The sequence below is a fragment of the Drosophila miranda genome (genome assembly GCF_003369915.1).
Source record: "Drosophila miranda strain MSH22 chromosome Y unlocalized genomic scaffold, D.miranda_PacBio2.1 Contig_Y4_pilon, whole genome shotgun sequence".
NCBI lineage: Eukaryota > Metazoa > Arthropoda > Insecta > Diptera > Drosophilidae > Drosophila > Drosophila miranda.
Genome location: NW_022881636.1, coordinates 142,340 through 153,704, shown reverse-complemented (window position 1 = coordinate 153,704; position 11,365 = coordinate 142,340).

The following is an 11,365-nucleotide window of genomic DNA, read 5'->3' as shown; positions in this document are numbered from 1 at the left end:
AGCTAGAGCAACGATGTTTTGGATCCAGACTTTTGTGATATGTCACTGCTACAAAAATATTTCAAAACTTCGCCCCGCCCACTTCCGCCCCACAAAAAACGAAAATCTGTGGCATCCACAATTTTAAAGATATGGGAAAACCAAAAACGTAGTATTGTAGAGAATGACCATATCTTTAAGACTGCTGAATCTGAATTGGATCGTATTATTATTATAGCCAGCATCAAGAAAACAATTTCATTTTTTCTCGCCCTGTCTCTCTCTAACACACACGTAGCATAGGCGGCTTTGCTTAGTGTAAAACATTAGCGCCTAGATCTCAGAGACTACAAAAGCTAGAGCAACCAAATTTGGTATCCACACTCCTAATATATCGGACCGAGACGAGATTGTTTCAAAATTTCGCCACACCCCCTTCCGCCCCCGCAAAGGATGAAAATCTGGGGATATTCAAAAATCTCAGAGACTATTAAGGCTAGAGTAACCAAATTTGGTATCCGCACTCCTGTTAGATCTTACTATAAAACGTGTATCTCAAAATTCGCCCCACCCCCTTCCGCCCACACAAAGAACGAAAATCTGTTGCATCCACAATATTGCACATTCGAGAAAACTAATAGCGCAGAATCATAGATAATGACCATATCTATCAGATTGCTCAATCTGGATCAGATCAGATCATTTTTATAGCCAATAGGAACAAATCAATTTGCAGTGGCTACGCAGCGCCCGACGTCAGGCTCAGACTGATTTTCTGTCTCTCTCGCACGCACTCTTTGTCGTGTCGTTTAATATTAGCGGCGTCTGCCGGAGGAGAGCCATACTGACTTAGTATCGGGTATAACCGTAGAGTTGCGGTGTCCGCAGCAACTCACAACGTTCCCCCTCGTTTCATTTCCTGACCAGCAACGTCAGATATAAATTCATTGTCCTGCAACGTCAGATATAAATTCATTGAGCAAGAAGTCAGGAAAAATTCATTACCCACATCCGCTGTTCCCGGCAGTGGAAATGTATTGCTTCTAAAATGTAGTTATGTTTCGCGAGACCTCCTAAAGAATGCTTTAAGAAACCTATCACCTAGCGACGGATTCTTAGAAAACTCTCTCTATAGCTTTTTATACCCGATACTCAAAATGAGTATTGGGGTATATTAGATTTGTGGTGAAAATGGATGTGTGTAACGTCCAGAAGGAATCGTTTCCGACCCCATAAAGTATATATATTCTTGATCAGCATCAATAGCCGAGTCGATTGAGCACTTTCTGTCTGTCCGTCTGTCCGTCCGTCCGTCCGTCCGTCCGTCCGTCTGTCCGTCTGTCCGTCCCTATTAGCGCCTAGTGCTCAAAGACTATAAGAGCTAGAGCAACGATGTTTTGGATCCAGACTTCTGTGATATGTCACTGCTACAAAAATATTTCAAAACTTCGCCCCGCCCACTTCCGCCCCCACAAGGGACGAAAATCTGTGGCATCCACAATTTTAAAGATATGAGAAAACCAAAAACGCAGAATCATAGATAATGATCATATCTATCAGATTGCTGAATCTGGATCAGATCAGATCATTTTTATAGCCAATAGGAACAAATCAATTTGCAGTGGCTACGCAGCGCCCGACGTCACGCTCAGACTGATTTTCTGTCTCTCTCGCACGCACTTTTTGTCGTGACGTTTAATATTAGCGGCGTCTGCCGGAGGAGAGCCATACTGACTTAGTATCGGGTATAACCGTAGAGTTGCGGTGTCCGTAGCAACTCACAACGTTTCCCCTCGTTTCATTTCCTGACCAGCAACGTCAGATATAAATTCATTGACCTGCAACGTCAGATATAAATTCATTGAGCAAGAAGTCAGGAAAAATTCATCACCCACATCCGCTGTTCCCGGCAGTGGAAATGTATTGCTTCTAAAATGTAGTTATGTTTCGCGAGACCTCCTAAAGAATGCTTTAAGAAACCTATCACCTAGCGACGGATTCTTAGAAAACTCTCTCTATAGCTTTTTATACCCGATACTCAAAATGAGTATTGGGGTATATTAGATTTGTGGTGAAAATGGATGTGTGTAACGTCCAGAAGGAATCGTTTCCGACCCCATAAAGTATATATATTCTTGATCAGCATCAATAGCCGAGTCGATTGAGCCCTTTCTGTCTGTCCGTCTGTCCGTCCCTATTAGCGCCTAGTGCTCAAAGACTATAAAAGCTAGAGCAACGATGTTTTGGATCCAGACTTCTGTGATATGTCACTGCTACAAAAATATTTCAAAACTTCGTCCCGCCCACTCCCGCCCCCACAAAGGACGAAAATCTGTGGCATCCACAATTTTAAAGATATGAGAAAACCAAAAACGCAGAATCATAGATAATGACCATATCTATCAGATTGCTGAATCTGGATCAGATCAGATAATTTTTATTGCCATTAGGAACAAATCAATTTGCAGTGGCTACGCAGCGCCCGACGTCACGCTCAGACTGATTTTCTGTCTCTCTCGCACGCACTCTTTGTCGTGTCGTTTAATATTAGCGGCGTCTGCCGGAGGAGAGACATACTGACTTAGTATCGGGTATAACCGTAGAGTTGCGGTGTCCGTAGCAACTCACAACGTTCCCCCTCGTTTCATTTCCTGACCAGCAACGTCAGATATAAATTCATTGACCTGCAACGTCAGATATAAATTCATTGAGCAAGAAGTCAGGAAAAATTCATCACCCACATCCGCTGTTCCCGGCAGTGGAAATGTATTGCTTCTAAAATGTAGTTATGTTTCGCGAGACCTCCTAAAGAATGCTTTAAGAAACCTATCACCTAGCGACGGATTCTTAGAAAACTCTCTCTATAGCTTTTTATACCCGATACTCAAAATGAGTATTGGGGTATATTAGATTTGTGGTGAAAATGGATGTGTGTAACGTCCAGAAGGAATCGTTTCCGACCCCATAAAGTATATATATGCTTGATCAGCATCAATAGCCGAGTCCATTGAGCCCTGTCTGTCTGTCCGTCCGTCCGTCTGTCCGTCTGTCCGTCCCCTTCAGCGCCTAGTGCTCAAGAACTATAAAAGCTAGAGCAACGATGTTTTGGATCCAGACTTCTGTGATATGTCACTGCTACAAAAATATTTCAAAACTTCGCCCCGCCCACTTCCGCTCCCACAAAGGACGAAAATCTGAGGCATCCACAATTTTAAAGATATGAGAAAACCAAACACGTAGTGTTGTAGAGAATGACCATATCTTTAAGACTGCAGAATCTGAATTGGATCGTATTATTATTATAGCCAGCATCAAGAAAACAATTTCATTTTTTCTCGCCCTGTCTCTCTCTAACACACACGTAGCATAGGCGGCTTTGCTTAGTGTAAAACATTAGCGCCTAGATATCAGAGACTACAAAAGCTAGAGCAACCAAATTTGGTATTCACACTCCTAATATATCGGACCGAGACGAGTTTGTTTCAAAATTTCGCCACACCCCCTTCCGCCCCCGCAAAGGACGAAAATCTGGGGATATTCAAAAATCTCAGAGACTATTAAGGCTAGAGTAACCAAATTTGGTATCCGCACTCCTGTTAGATCTAACTATAAAACGTGTATCTCAAAATTTCGCCCCACCCCCTTCCGCCCACACAAAGAACGAAAATCTGTTGCATCCACAATATTGCACATTCGAGAAAACTAAAAGCGCAGAATCATAGATAATGACCATATCTATCAGATTGCTGAATCTGGATCAGATCAGATCATTTTTATAGCCAATAGGAACAAATCAGTTTGCAGTGGCTACGCAGCGCCCGACGTCACGCTCAGATTGATTTTCTGTCTCTCTCGCACGCACTCTTTGTCGTGTCGTTTAATATTAGCGGCGTCTGCCGGAGGAGAGCCATACTGACTTAGTATCGGGTATAACCGTAGAGTTGCGGGGTCCGCAGCAACTCACAACGTTCCCCCTCGTTTCATTTCCTGACCAGCAACGTCAGATATAAATTCATTGACCTGCAACGTCAGATATAAATTCATTGAGCAAGAAGTCAGGAAAAATTCATCACCCACATCAGCTGTTCCCGGCAGTGGAAATGTATTGCTTCTTAAATGTAGTTATGTTTCGCGAGACCTCCTAAAGAATGCTTTAAGAAACCTATCACCTAGCGACGGATTCTTAGAAAACTCTCTCTATAGCTTTTTATACCCGATACTCAAAATGAGTATTGGGGTATATTAGATTTGTGGTGAAAATGGATGTGTGTAACGTCCAGAAGGAATCGTTTCCGACCCCATAAAGTATATATATGCTTGATCAGCATTAATAGCCGAGTCCATTGAGCCCTGTCTGTCTGTCCGTCCGTCCGTCCGTCCGTCCGTAAATTCATTGACCTGCAACGTCAGATATAAATTCATTGAGCAAGAAGTCAGGAAAAATTCATCACCCACATCCGCTGTTCCCGGCAGTGGAAATGTATTGCTTCTAAAATGTAGTTATGTTTCGCGAGACCTCCTAAAGAATGCTTTAAGAAACCTATCACCTAGCGACGGATTCTTAGAAAACTCTCTCTATAGCTTTTTATACCCGATACTCAAAATGAGTATTGGGGTATATTAGATTTGTGGTGAAAATGGATGTGTGTAACGTCCAGAAGGAATCGTTTCCGACCCCATAAAGTATATATATGCTTGATCAGCATCAATAGCCGAGTCCATTGAGCCCTGTCTGTCTGTCCGTCCGTCCGTCTGTCCGTCTGTCCGTCCCTTCAGCGCCTAGTGCTCAAGAACTATAAAAGCTAGAGCAACGATGTTTTGGATCCAGACTTCTGTGATATGTCACTGCTACAAAAATATTTCAAAACTTCGCCCCGCCCACTTCCGCCCCCACAAAGGACGAAAATCTGTGGCATCCACAATTTTAAAGATATGAGAAAACCAAAAACGCAGAATCATAGATAATGACCATATCTATCAGATTGCTGAATCTGGATCAGATCAGATTATTTTTATAGCCAATAGGAACAAATCAATTTGCAGTGGCTACGCAGCGCCCGACGTCACGCTCAGACTGATTTTCTGTCTCTCTCGCACGCACTCTTTGTCGTGTCGTTCAATATTAGCGGCGTCTGCCGGAGGAGAGACATACTGACTTAGTATCGGGTATAACCGTAGAGTTGCGGTGTCCGTAGCAACTCACAACGTTTCCCCTCGTTTCATTTCCTGACCAGCAACGTCAGATATAAATTCATTGACCTGCAACGTCAGATATAAATTCATTGAGCAAGAAGTCAGGAAAAATTCATCACCCACATCAGCTGTTCCCGGCAGTGGAAATGTATTGCTTCTTAAATGTAGTTATGTTTCGCGAAACCTCCTAAAGAATGCTTTAAGAAACCTATCACCTAGCGACGGATTCTTAGAAAACTCTCTCTATAGCTTTTTATACCCGATACTCAAAATGAGTATTGGGTATATTAGATTTGTGGTGAAAATGGATGTGTGTAACGTCCAGAAGGAATCGTTTCCGACCCCATAAAGTATATATATTCTTGATCAGCATCAATAGCCGAGTCGATTGAGCACTTTCTGTCTGTCCGTCTGTCCGTCCGTCCGTCCGTCCGTCCGTCCGTCTGTCCGTCTGTCCGTCCCTATTAGCGCCTAGTGCTCAAAGACTATAAGAGCTAGAGCAACGATGTTTTGGATCCAGACTTCTGTGATATGTCACTGCTACAAAAATATTTCAAAACTTCGCCCCGCCCACTTCCGCCCCCACAAAGGACGAAAATCTGTGGCATCCACAATTTTAAAGATATGAGAAAACCAAAAACGCAGAATCATAGATAATGACCATATCTATCAGATTGCTGAATCTGGATCAGATCAGATTATTTTTATAGCCAATAGGAACAAATCAATTTGCAGTGGCTACGCAGCGCCCGACGTCACGCTCAGACTGATTTTCTGTCTCTCTCGCACGCACTCTTTGTCGTGTCGTTTAATATTAGCGGCGTCTGCCGGAGGAGAGCCATACTGACTTAGTATCGGGTATAACCGTAGAGTTGCGATGTCCGTAGCAACTCACAACGTTTCCCCTCGTTTCATTTCCTGACCAGCAACGTCACATATAAATTCATTGACCTGCAACGTCAGATATAAATTCATTGAGCAAGAAGTCAGGAAAAATTCATCACCCACATCCGCTGTTCCCGGCAGTGGAAATGTATTGCTTCTAAAATGTAGTTATGTTTCGCGAGACCTCCTAAAGAATGCTTTAAGAAACCTATCACCTAGCGACGGATTCTTAGAAATCTCTCTCTATAGCTTTTTATACCCGATACTCAAAATGAGTATTGGGGTATATTAGATTTGTGGTGAAAATGGATGTGTGTAACGTCCAGAAGGAATCGTTTCCGACCCCATAAAGTATATATATTCTTGATCAGCATCAATAGCCGAGTCGATTGAGCCCTTTCTGTCTGTCCGTCTGTCCGTCCCTATTAGCGCCTAGTGCTCAAAGACTATAAAAGCTAGAGCAACGATGTTTTGGATCCAGACTTTCTGTGATATGTCACTGCTACAAAAATATTTCAAAACTTCGCCCGCCCACTTCCGCCCCCACAAAGGACGAAAATCTGTGGCATCCACAATTTTAAAGATATGAGAAAACCAAAAACGCAGAATCATAGATAATGACCATATCTATCAGATTGCTGAATCTGGATCAGATCAGATTATTTTTATAGCCAATAGGAACAAATCAATTTGCAGTGGCTACGCAGCGCCCGACGTCACGCTCAGACTGATTTTCTGTCTCTCTCGCACGCACTCTTTGTCGTGTCGTTTAATATTAGCGGCGTCTGCGGAGGAGAGCCATACTGACTTAGTATCGGGTATAACCGTAGAGTTGCGGTGTCCGTAGCAACTCACAACGTTCCCCCTCGTTTCATTTCCTGACCAGCAACGTCAGATATAAATTCATTGACCTGCAACGTCAGATATAAATTCATTGAGCAAGAAGTCAGGAAAAATTCATCACCCACATCCGCTGTTCCCGGCAGTGGAAATGTATTGCTTCTAAAATGTAGTTATGTTTCGCGAGACCTCCTAAAGAATGCTTTAAGAAACCTATCACCTAGCGACGGATTCTTAGAAAACTCTCTCTATAGCTTTTTATACCCGATACTCAAAATGAGTATTGGGGTATATTAGATTTGTGGTGAAAATGGATGTGTGTAACGTCCAGAAGGAATCGTTTCCGACCCCATAAAGTATATATATGCTTGATCATCATTAATAGCCGAGTCCATTGAGCCCTGTCTGTCTGTCCGTCCGTCCGTCTGTCCGTCTGTCCGTCCCCTTCAGCGCCTAGTGCTCAAGAACTATAAAAGCTAGAGCAACGATGTTTTGGATCCAGACTTCTGTGATATGTCACTGCTACAAAAATATTTTCAAAACTTCGCCCCGCCACTTCCGCTCCCACAAAGGACGAAAATCTGAGGCATCCACAATTTTAAAGATATGAGAAAACCAAAAACGTAGTGTTGTAGAGAATGACCATATCTTTAAGACTGCGGAATCTGAATTGGATCGTAATATTATTATAGCCAGCATCAAGGAAAACAATTTCATTTTTTTCTCGCCCTGTCTCTCTCTAACACACACGTAGCATAGGCGGCTTTGCTTAGTGTAAAACATTAGCGCTAGATATCAGAGACTACAAAAGCTAGAGCAACCAAATTTGGTATTCACACTCCTAATATATCGGACCGAGACGAGTTTGTTTCAAAATTTCGCCACACCCCCTTCCGCCCCGCAAAGGACGAAAATCTGGGGATATTCAAAAATCTCAGAGACTATTAAGGCAAGAGTAACCAAATTTGGTATCCGCACTCCTGTTAGATCTTATTATAAAACGTGTATCTCAAAATTTTCGCCCCACCCCCTTCCGCCCACACAAAGAACGAAAATCTGTTGCATCCACAATATTGCACATTCGAGAAAACTAAAAACGCAGAATCATAGATAATGACCATATCTATCAGATTGCTGAATCTGGATCAGATCAGATCATTTTTATAGCCAATAGGAACAAATCAGTTTGCAGTGGCTACGCAGCGCCCGACGTCACGCTCAGACTGATTTTCTGTCTCTCTCGCACGCACTCTTTGTCGTGTCGTTTAATATTAGCGGCGTCTGCGGAGGAGAGCCATACTGACTTAGTATCGGTATAACCGTAGAGTTGCGGTGTCCGCAGCAACTCACAACGTTCCCCTCGTTTCATTTCCTGACCAGCAACGTCAGATATAAATTCATTGACCTGCAACGTCAGATATAAATTCATTGAGCAAGAAGTCAGGAAAAATTCATCACCACATCCGCTGTTCCCGGCAGTGGAAATGTATTGCTTCTAAAATGTAGTTATGTTTCGCGAGACCTCCTAAGAATGCTTTAAGAAACCTATCACCTAGCGACGGATTCTTAGAAAACTCTCTCTATAGCTTTTTATACCCGATACTCAAAAATGAGTATTGGGGTATATTAGATTTGTGGTGAAAATGGATGTGTGTAACGTCCAGAAGGAATCGTTTCCGACCCCATAAAGTATATATATTCTTGATCAGCATCAATAGCCGAGTCGATTGAGCCCTTTCTGTCTGTCCGTCTGTCCGTCCGTCCGTCCGTCCGTCCGTCCGTCTGTCCGTCTGTCCGTCCCTATTAGCGCCTAGTGCTCAAAGACTATAAGAGCTAGAGCAACGATGTTTTGGATCCAGACTTCTGTGATATGTCACTGCTACAAAAATATTTCAAAACTTCGCCCCGCCCACTTCGCCCCCACAAAGGACGAAAATCTGTGGCATCCACAATTTTAAAGATATGAGAAAACCAAAAAACGCAGAATCATAGATAATGACCATATCTATCAGATTGCTGAATCTGGATCAGATCAGATTATTTTTATAGCCAATAGGAACAAATCAATTTGCAGTGGCTACGCAGCGCCCGACGTTCACGCTCAGACTGATTTTCTGTCTCTCTCGCACGCACTCTTTGTCGTGTCGTTTAATATTAGCGGCGTCTGCCGGAGGAGAGCCATACTGACTTAGTATCGGGTATAACCGTAGAGTTGCGGTTGTCCGCAGCAACTCACAACGTTCCCCTCGTTTCATTTCCTGACCAGCAACGTCAGATATAAATTCATTGACCTGCAACGTCAGATATAAATTCATTGAGCAAGAAGTCAGGAAAAATTCATCACCCACATCCGCTGTTCCCGGCAGTGGAAATGTATTGCTTCTAAAATGTAGTTATGTTTCGCGAGACCTCCTAAAGAATGCTTTAAGAAACCTATCACCTAGCGACGGATTCTTAGAAAACTCTCTCTATAGCTTTTTATACCCGATACTCAAAATGAAGTATTGGGGTATATTAGATTTGTGGTGAAATTGGATGTGTGTAACGTCCAGAAGGAATCGTTTCCGACCCCATAAAGTATATATATGCTTGATCAGCATCAATAGCCGAGTCATTGAGCCCTGTCTGTCTGTCCGTCCGTCCGTCTGTCCGTCTGTCCGTCCCCTTCAGCGCCTAGTGCTCAAGAACTATAAGAGCTAGAGCAACGATGTTTTGGATCCAGACTTCTGTGATATGTCACTGCTACAAAAATATTTCAAAACTTCGCCCCGCCCACTTCCGCCCCCACAAAGAACGAAAATCTGTGGCATCCACAATTTTAAAGATATGAGAAAACCAAAAACGCAGAATCATAGATAATGACCATATCTATCAGATTGCTGAATCTGGATCAGATCAGATTATTTTTATAGCCAATAGGAACAAATCAATTTGCAGTGGCTACGCAGCGCCCGACGTCACGCTCAGACTGATTTTCTGTCTCTCTCGCACGCACTCTTTGTCGTGTCGTTTAATATTAGCGGCGTCTGCCGGAGGAGAGCCATACTGACTTAGTATCGGGTATAACCGTAGAGTTGCGGTGTCCGCAGCAACTCACAACGTTCCCCCTCGTTTCATTTCCTGACCAGCAACGTCAGATATAAATTCATTGACCTGCAACGTCAGATATAAATTCATTGAGCAAGAAGTCAGGAAAAATTCATCACCCACATCCGCTGTTCCCGGCAGTGGAAATGTATTGCTTCTAAAATGTAGTTATGTTTCGCGAGACTCCTAAAGAATGCTTTAAGAAACCTATCACCTAGCGACGGATTCTTAGAAAACTCTCTCTATAGCTTTTTATACCCGATACTCAAAATGAGTATTGGGGTATATTAGATTTGTGGTGAAAATGGATGTGTGTAACGTCCAGAAGGAATCGTTTCCGACCCCATAAAGTACATATATTCTTGATCAGCGTCAATAGCCGAGTCGATTGAGCACTTTCTGTCTGTCCGTCTGTCCGTCCGTCCGTCCGTCCGTCCGTCCGTCTGTCCGTCTGTCCGTCCCTATTAGCGCCTAGTGCTCAAAGACTATAAGAGCTAGAGCAACGATGTTTTGGATCCAGACTTCTGTGATATGTCACTGCTACAAAAATATTTCAAAACTTCGCCCCGCCCACTTCCGCCCCCACAAAAGACGAAAATCTGTGGCATCCACAATTTTAAAGATATGAGAAAAACCAAAAAACGCAGAATCATAGATAATGACCATATCTATCAGATTGCTGAATCTGGATCAGATCAGATTATTTTTATAGCCAATAGGAACAAATCAATTTGCCAGCGGCTACGCAGCGCCCGACGTCACGCTCAGACTGATTTTCTGTCTCTCTCGCACGCACTCTTTGTCGTGTCGTTTAATATTAGCGGCGTCTGCCGGAGGAGAGCCATACTGACTTAGTATCGGTATAACCCTAGAGTTGCGGTGTCCGCAGCAACTCACAACGTTTCCCCTCGTTTCATTTCCTGACCAGCAACGTCAGATATAAATTCATTGAGCAAGAAGTCAGGAAAAATTCATCACCCACATCCGCTGTTCCCGGCAGTGGAAATGTATTGCTTCTAAAGTGTTGTTATGTTTCGCGAGACCTCCTAAAGAATGCTTTAAGAAACCTTTCACCTAGCGACGGATTCTTAGAAAACTCTCTCTATAGCTTTTTATACCCGATACTCAAAATGAGTATTGGGGTATATTAGATTTGTGGTGAAAATGGATGTGTGTAACGTCCAGAAGGAATCGTTTCCGACCCCATAAAGTATATATATTCTTGATCAGCATCAATAGCCGAGTCGATTGAGCCCTTTCTGTCTGTCCGTCTGTCCGTCCGTCCGTCCGTCCGTCCGTCCGTCCGTCTGTCCGTCTGTCCGTCCCTATTAGCGCCTAGTGCTCAAAGACTATAAGAGCTAGATCCAGACTTCTGTGATAT